The sequence below is a fragment of the Euprymna scolopes genome, chromosome 46 (genome assembly GCF_053919585.1).
Source record: "Euprymna scolopes isolate OS-2025 chromosome 46, ASM5391958v1, whole genome shotgun sequence".
Classification (NCBI taxonomy): Eukaryota; Metazoa; Mollusca; class Cephalopoda; order Sepiida; family Sepiolidae; genus Euprymna; species Euprymna scolopes.
Window position 1 is genome coordinate 145,782,148 of NC_136527.1, and position 8,229 is coordinate 145,790,376.

At 28.6% G+C, this 8,229-nt stretch overlaps 1 long non-coding RNA gene across 1 annotated transcript in view; it reads left to right on the top strand.

Moving 5' to 3' along the window:
* Positions 1-1,174: 1,174 nt before the first annotated feature.
* LOC145270552 (uncharacterized) overlaps positions 1,175-8,229 on the top strand; it is a 38,650-nt gene continuing 31,595 nt past the window's right edge. Inside the window, exon 1 of the long non-coding RNA XR_013865437.1 lies at positions 1,175-1,438. This is a non-coding gene — a long non-coding RNA (uncharacterized LOC145270552). The remainder of the gene's footprint in view (positions 1,439-8,229) is intronic.

Consider the following 8,229-nt stretch of genomic DNA (forward strand, 5'->3'; position numbering starts at 1 on the left):
GCTCTTCAGACTAGACAACAAGCAATGCAATTCCACCTTTTCCACCCAGTCAAGTACCGGGGTCGAGCCATCGAATTCTGGTATTAATTTAAGGTCAAACTTGTTCCCCATAATGCCGAAATAGCTTGCAGTTAAATAGACTGGTAAACAGCAAAACAAAATAAAATAAATACAAAAAACAAAAGTCAGATAGAATTCGTCACTGTCAACTTTCTCTCTCAACTTCCAGCACGTGTTCTCCCAACCACCTCCGCCAACAGGCATTTTATTAGAAAACTGACCCCATTCTATTTACATACTTGTGCAGTGGAAGATGAGATCTCATGAGATTCACCGAGACTGCACCTGATAAATCCATGGATACCATCTTTAATTTCTCTCTCTTTCTCAGATGGCATTTGAAAATCGTTTATTAATGTAAAATTGTTTCCCTTTCCACCGAAGTTGATTGTGGCAAGATTGGAGATTGAGTGAAAAATACTCTCAATCCTTATATCGGATAAAAGGAAAAAATTCCTCCTAATCACCGATATGTTACTACGCAAACAATACGTAAACAATAATATCAGTATTTCAGATGTTAACAGTTTTAAATAAGCAGAGCTTTCTTTCAAAAATAAACATTATAAACAGTACGTTTTAAAAATAATAAACAATTTTATTTATTTTAAATAATATATTCAAAAGTTGTTTTTTTTTGTTTTTTTTGACAATATACTTCGGACTACTGGTCTCATCTTGAAGGTTAACAGTAATTCCAAAAATAATGAAATGTTCAATCTTAGAAAACAAACCTGGTTTTCGTATTTTCATATTTCTTTTTAATAAATTGTATATAAAATGATTTTTACAAAATAAATATCTTCATATATTTTTTTTTATATTTGAATAAATTGTATAATGAAAAAATTAATTTTACAAAACAAATCGAAATAAACCTTAAGTATTGACAAATAAATTGTTTTAAAAAAATGAATTTTACGAAATAAATCTTCATATTTTTAATTTTTTTAATAAATTGTATTTAAAAAGAAAATTTTACAAAATGAATGGCAACAAACCTAAAGTATTGATAAAACTAATCTCAACTTGATAGAAAAAACGATTCGGCACATTTAAGTAATGGATATTTTTACACGAGGGACGAAATAATGATTACACCGTTTTATGATGACCTAAATCCATTCTTCCTTAGCAGTTGATTTTCGCCTTCAATAATTTTACGTTTAAATCGTGTTTTTCATCTTTTAATTTTGATTCTTTTATATTTTCATGTATTTTATTTCTTAATGAATTCAACACACAAAACGAAAGTTGTATCAATTTACTAAAGAAATCCTAACAAACAAAACAAATTTTCCGTTTTGAACACAAAAGAAAAGAAAAACGAATTCACCCCGATTTTTTAAATTTATTTATTGAATTTCTGGAAGGAAAGGTAAGTGTTTTTCTTTTACTTTTTAACAAGTTAAAAATTCAATAACTTTAAAAATAATTTTAAACATTAAAAACATTTATTTTATTGCAATCGAATAAAAACTATGAAAAAATTACGAAAACTAATCGAGTTACTGCAGTTTTAGTAAAAACTAGGCACCGCCAAAACTGGGGGGGGGGGGCAGGTCAGTACTTTTTGACGGACCGTCTTTTTAAAAATCTACCAAAAATCAGGTAATTATCCGATCAATACGAAATTTTCAGCGATTATTAGGAGAAGAATGAACTTTATAACAGTGTACTTATTTTTCATAAACGATATTTATATATATATTTTTTTTTGCTTACAAAACTCCCCCTTGTTTTGAAGTGGGAACAAATATGCTTAAAATAATCATCTGAAACTGAAATCAACATATTGTGTTGTTGTAAGGGACAGAATTATAGATTAAAAAAAAAAAAAAATTGTTTGCATACCTTATTTTGACGTCTGAATATCAGAACTTCGATTGTGTTTAATTATCCCGCTTTTGAGTTTGGAAGTGTGAAATTCGGTGAATATGTTAAGTAAAATAATTAATTTAAGTTAAGCAAAACAAAAAAAAATTTTTTTTAATATTTATACGAAAAAAGCTATTTTAAAATTTTTGATAAATAAATTAACAATTTCTTTTTAGCGAACCGAATAATGCATGACCATTATTAAACAGGGCATGCTTTGAATAATCGATACCAAAAAAAAAAATTCGATAAATATTGTGCCCTTTGTGTTAAAAATAGCATCATTTTTTTCGATCCCGTTTGAAAACGTTTGCCGCCTTTCGACTACGGTGGACCAAACGCGCTGAAATAATTTTTTTTTATTCTGCTTTAAATTGCCCCCCCCCATTTTGGGGAGCCTGGCCCCCACACACATACACATTAAAAACCAAACGCATACAAATGGTCACCCATCTGGTACTGGCCAGCCTCAGCTTAATAATACATTGAAATTTTCGTCACTGAAAAATAAGTTTTTTTTGGCCTTGTTTGGTCTTCCATAGTTTGCTTTTTATCAAACGAAAACGTAAGCAGAGTCGATCTGAACTCTACGTCAACGCGAAATATCTGGTTACCTATATGAATAAGTGGAATTATTTGAAATTCAGGTACTTATATTATAATATTTTTGCATATTCTCTTAGAAAATCATCCTAAATCTTAGTTAGACAATAAATAAATTAATTAATTATTTCAAAACCCCTTTTTTTTTAAATATTTAAGTACGTTTTTTGTGCAAGACAAAAAATGTCAATTGTTAACTTTTTGGGAAAATTTAACATTTAAAATTGAATTAAAAATAGTAGAAAAAGTTTTACATTATTCTGTTTTCTATATGATAAAATTCAGGGTTTTATCTTTCTGGAAAAAAAAAGTTACTCAGAAATAATGGATTTTAATAAATGTAATTTCGTTTTAAAAAACAACAACAACTTGATTTTGCGGCCATTTTTGGCGGTGCCTAGTAAAAACAAAAACAAACAAAACAATAAATACTCGGTGAATTTTCGTAATTTTAAAAATATTACTATATAGTATGTTTTTGCGTAAAACGACTTATTAAAAAAAAAATCGATCTATTGACTCTATCGTAAACAAACACCAAACATCGGTTATCCTGACGCTCCGCACTCCTTTGTTTACATCGGAAGTGACGTCACGCAAATCTTATAATACGGATGGCTACAATTGTAAAAATAATTTGTTTTATTTATCTTTCATTTTGAGCTCTTTTTTCTCCCGTTTGTTTTTGTTTTCTACAATTAATAAACCAGTTTACAAGTAAAAAATAATTTGTTTTACTTTTTTTTCTCTTCCATTTGTTATATTGGTATTTGAGCGGAGAATCTAACATTTCTTGGTAATCTCCAAAAATACCGTTAGGGCTTACAACATGGCCGCCAGAAGAGTCACGTGATCCGGTTGATCCAAAACATGAATCGTGCAAATGGAAAACGCAGCCTTGATGGCAAACTTTGACAAACAATCACAATTTGTTTGTATTTAATTTTTTGTTGATATAATGTTGTTATAAAAATAGGCAAACTTTGAGAAACAATCTTAGGTTGTTTTTAGTTAAAACAGTGTTTATAAAAAGTATTTTATTCAGAACAAACAAGTGGTCGACTAGGTGTATCAGAATTTTAGGCGGAATTTTTGACACCCCCAACAAAAAACTGCGAATAAAATATATAAAACTCGTAATTTCTCTTTTTAAAGTGGGTTGTCAATTTTCTTTATGAAATATACTTCCAAAATAAACTATTACAGTCGTTTAAAACATAATAGAAAAACAAACAAACTGTGATTGTTTCTCAACAAAAAATTAAATGACCGTTCTAAATAAATTATTTATTATTATGATATTGAAAAACTGTTTTTGTACTTAATTATTATGCTTGTTTGTCAAAGTTTGCTTTAAATTTGCGTTTTCCAGTTTCGTAATACGGCGATTCATGTTTTGGATCAACCGGATCACGTGACTCTTCTGGCGGCCATGTTGTAAGCCCTAACGGTATTTTTGGAGATTGCCCATTTCTTTTCATTTTGAGAATTTGTTTTAGTTTTGAATTACTAACACAGCGGAGAATTTAACTTGTTTTTTTTTTTCTCCCATTTCTTATTTTGAGCGGAAAATTTATTTTATTTTCATTTTGAGCTCTTTTTCTGATCCGGCGTTACCTTTTATAGGTACTCCTGCACTTTACGACCCGAGCTATTTTTAACACTATTATTTAGAAACCTATTATTTAACATGGGGAACGGAGGGTGTATTGTAACTATTCTGTACTTTCACCTAACAATTGAATTAAAAAAAAAATATCGTGACACTTGAATTTAACTTGAAAATACTATTAAAAAATAGCGCGGGTCGTAAAATGCAGATGCACCCTTTTATAATATAAAAGTTTGGTAAACCTTTAAGAGTGGTAATTTTAAAGGAATTTTCGAGGGTGGAGTAATTCTTCATATTTACCTTTTTTTTTAATTGAATTGTTAAGTGAAAGTACAGAATAGTTACAATACACCCTCCCTTCCCAATGTTAAATAATAGGTTTCTAAATAATAGCGTTAAAAAATAGCTTGGGTCGTAAAGTGCTGGACTGCAGGAGTAGCGGTATCAGAATTTTTGTAGGAATTTTTGACACACCTAACACGAAACTGCGAATACAATATAAAAATCTCGGAATTTCTCTGTTAAAAGTGGGTTATTTATTTTCTTTATGGATTATACTTCCAAAATAAACTATTACAGTTGTTTTAAAAGTAATAGAAATATATATATTTTTTTAAACAGTAATGAATTTTCCGAACTCAATATTTTTCAATTTTTAAACTCAATATTTTTCAATTTTTAAATTTTAAAAATCTATCAAAATTTTTCTATTGATTCTATTTTTACGATATTTTCAGGGTAAATGTGAAATTTTATGTTCTTTCCAATAAATCGAATATAATATTTTAGACAAACGTTTTTTTTTTTAAATTCACGAACCCCCCCATCCCAATTTTTAAGTGTCTATTAAAAAGTAAATACTTAATTTAGTAACCCGATGAGTACATAATTATTTACTCACAAATTGAAGAGAAAAAGTCAATACATAATATATTCAAATTTAAAAAAAAAAACATAGTGTTCTTTTAGAATTTTACCTGTAAAGTTTGAAGTTTAAAACCTTTTTTTTTAAACCACGTTATTTGTTTTTTCTTTTTTTTTTTTAATGGAACCTTGGTCCTTGCTCCTTTAATTGAAAAAATAAAATTAGGGCTTGAATTACATTTTTCGAGGAGTTATAAGCTTGGAAAGACAGGGGGTCTAATAATTCACACCTCCCATTTTGTAAATATCTAATAATAATTAATTTAGAACCCGATGAGTACATAATTATTTACTCACAAATTGAAGAGAAAAGGTCAATACATAATATATTCAAATTTAAAACAAAAAAAACATAGTGTTCTTATAGAATTTTACCTGTAAAGTCCGAAGTTTAAAACCTTTTTAAAAAAAAAAACACGTTTTTTTTTTTTTTTTTTTTTAATGAACTCTTGGTCCTTGCTCCTTTAATTGAAAAAAAAATTAGGGCTTGAATTGCATTTTTTGAGGAGTTATAAGCTTGGAAAGATGGGGTGGAATTATTCACTATTTTTCACGAAATTTCTGACACCGCTACTGCAGGAGTACCTATAAAAGGTAACACCGGATCGGAAAAAGAGCTCAAAATGAAAATAAAATAAATTCTCCGCTCAAAATAAGAAATGGGAGAAAAAACAAGTTAAATTCTCCGCTGTGTTAGTAATTAAAAACTAAAACAAATTCTTAAAATGAAAAGAAATGTTAGATTCTCCGCTCAAATACCAATATAACAAATGGGAGAGAAAAAAAAATTAAATTCGCTAAAACAAAGTATTTTTTACTTGTAAACTGGTTTATTAATTGTAGAAAACAAAAACAAACGGGAGAAAAAAGAAACTCAAAATGAAAGAAAAATAAAACAAATTATTTTTACAATTGTAGCCATCCGTATTATAAGATTTGTGTGACGTCACTTCCGATGTAAACAAAGGAGTGTGGAGCATCAGGATAACCCAAACATCTAAAATTATATTATTTAATCTGACATTTAATTTTTGTCAATTTTTTTTCTACATTACCTATTATTTCGTATTAATGTTTTCTCCAATATTTAAAATTTTAGCATGGGACTCACGTTTACAAATTTACATGAAATAAACACAGTCATTGGCCATCACCAAGTAACACAAACTTAAATAGTAAAAAAAAATAATTGTAAAACTTTACAATCTAACCCAATTTTAACTCCTTAAAAAAAATGTACTATATTTCTGCGACTACGTTTCAACAGCTTTAAAATACCCGCAAAAAGAATAAAATATTTAAGTTTTTAAAGCGGGTAATCACTTTCCTATATAAATTAACATAAAATGAGCACCCACTTCATGACCTGTTAGCAATCAATAATATCTGTAATTTTTTTGTTGGAGGGAAGAGAGTGGAGCTCATATCAGTTTTTGCTTTCTTATGTTTTTTTCTTTCGATAGGTATTATATCCTATATGTTGTTAACTATTCTGTACTTCCACTAAACAATTTAATCAACCAAATAAAAAAGTGTCATTATGACATTTATTTTTAGTTTCCTACCAGTATTTTGTTTTATTATTGATTTTTAAATGATTATCAGGACTTCGATTATAACTGTTTTATATCCGCCAATTTTTCTAATTCTAATGTAAGATTCAGCACGAATTTTTTCAAGTGAATAAACGCTTCAAAATAAGTTAAAACATAAAACAAACTGATTCAAATAGGTAGAAGAGTTACTTATGTTGCCTTTGGTAACACTCATTTGTGATGTATTTGATTTTGACTCCTTTATCGTTTTTTGTCTTAAATACTTATTTATTTTTTTTCAATTGTTAGGTGAAATTACAAATTAGTTAGCAAGGACCCCCTTTCAAGAATAGGTTTCTAAAGACCCCCTTTCAAGAATAGATTTCTAAAGACCCCCTTTTAAGAATAGATTTCTAAAGACCCCCTTTTAAGAATAGGTTTCTAAAGAACACCATTATTAGTAGTAAGTGGGGGTGTCCTTTTTTTAAAAAATATAAGGTATGAGTAAATGTCCCCTCCCCGGATTAAAAATTTTAAATTAAACTTCCTTCATTTTTATAGAATGTAAATAAAAAAATAAATGGATAAGATTGCACTTTTTTTTTAAATATCAAATATGAATTTGAATAGTAACATTGAAAAAAAAAACAAAACAATATTTTCACGGTATCTTTTGTTTATTAAATTACTGGTGTAAATATCCTTTTTATTTAATACAGAACAAAAAAATGTCCCCTAATTTAAAAGTGACATTTTACCCCTTTTATTTTTATAGAATGTAAAACAAAAAAAAATAAATAAATAAATAAAAAGCACTTTTTTAAAATATCAAATATTTTTTTGAGTATTAATATTTAAGAAAGTCAACACCAATATTGTTACTGTACATTCCTTGGCTAGGAGCAAAGTGTAGTATATGTTCTGATACTGCACTTCACCTTGTCTGACCTCGATCAGTGGAGGAGAAATCCTTCTAGATTGAGGCAATTTTTATTTTTGTTCCTGTCTAGCGTCCCCCTTTTTAGGAAGATGGATTTCCCCACATTAAAAACCAACCTTATGTCTATCTCTGCCCTCGTGGGGAGGCAAGTATATAGGAAAAATATTTTTACAGTATCTTTCGTTTGGCAAAATTATCGAATAGTTAACAACATGTGGGCTTTTATCCTCCTTAAAAATGTAAGAAAGCCGAAATGCTTATTAACCCCCCCCCTACTAACTGCTGAAAAAATTAGAAATTGTGAATAATTAAATGCCTGACTGGCCATGAAGTAAGTGCTCATTTATGTTTGTTTTATATAGAAAAGTGGTCTTCTACTCTAAAATCTAAAATATTATTTTTTAATTACTTCAGTGCGGTTATTTTAAGGGCTGTTGAAATATAAAAGCCTCCAAATTTGAGCTGCCAAGGGGTCAAAGTTCAAAAGATTTGGCCTTTGCAGTCTCTAGCAAACTATTCAGCCAAATTTTAATCTAAACATTTGAAATTTACATAATGGGTATTCAGATATGCGGCAAGCATTTCATATGTTTGAAGCTGAAAATCTCGCTGCTAAAAGTCAAATTTGAAAGAGTTGACCTTTATAAATTTTACAAACTCCTCCGCCAATTTTGTGT